Source organism: Seriola lalandi, unplaced genomic scaffold (assembly GCF_002814215.2).
Source record: "Seriola lalandi dorsalis isolate HSWRI2012SDOR001 ecotype SW California unplaced genomic scaffold, Sedor1 jcf7180002054404, whole genome shotgun sequence".
In the NCBI taxonomy this organism is placed as follows: Eukaryota; Metazoa; Chordata; class Actinopteri; order Carangiformes; family Carangidae; genus Seriola; species Seriola lalandi.
This window is the reverse complement of record NW_019524957.1, coordinates 428,421-428,871: the sequence shown is the minus strand read 5'-3', so window position 1 is coordinate 428,871 and position 451 is coordinate 428,421. Positions and strand designations below refer to the sequence as shown.

Sequence of the window (451 nt, the reverse complement as noted above, 5' to 3'; positions counted from 1 at the left end):
ATAGATAGATAGATAGATAGATAGATAGATACTTTATTTAACCCCTATGGGGAATTAATGTGTCCATTAACTCATTGCTGATAATAATAACAGTTAATAATAAACAAACAACAATAATTAAATTAGTCTACTTCCTTTGGCTGAGTTGTTGTATAGTGTGATGGCAGTGGGAACAAAGGATCTCCTGAACCTCTCTGTTCTGCAGCACAGTGAGATGAGACATTTGTTGCACCTGTAGCTGCTTCTCTGTCCTGCCAGAATGTTGTGGAGAGAATGGTTGGTATTGTCCAAGATGGCCTCCATCTTACATTGCATGCGTCTCTCCACAACAGTCCTGAGTGAGTCCAGACTCCTGCCAAGCACAGACCCAGCTTTTTTGTTTAATCCACAATCCAGGACGTGAAGCAGGGATCCACCCCCATCCCTTTCAGCTTTTCTTTAAGAATGGGGG

General features: G+C 41.9%; 1 protein-coding gene across 6 annotated transcripts in view; it reads right to left on the bottom strand.

The window, feature by feature from the left end:
* Positions 1 to 451, bottom strand: part of shroom3 (shroom family member 3) — an 80,986-nt gene that overhangs the window by 7,064 nt on the left and 73,471 nt on the right. The gene's annotated exons all lie outside the window — the stretch shown is intronic.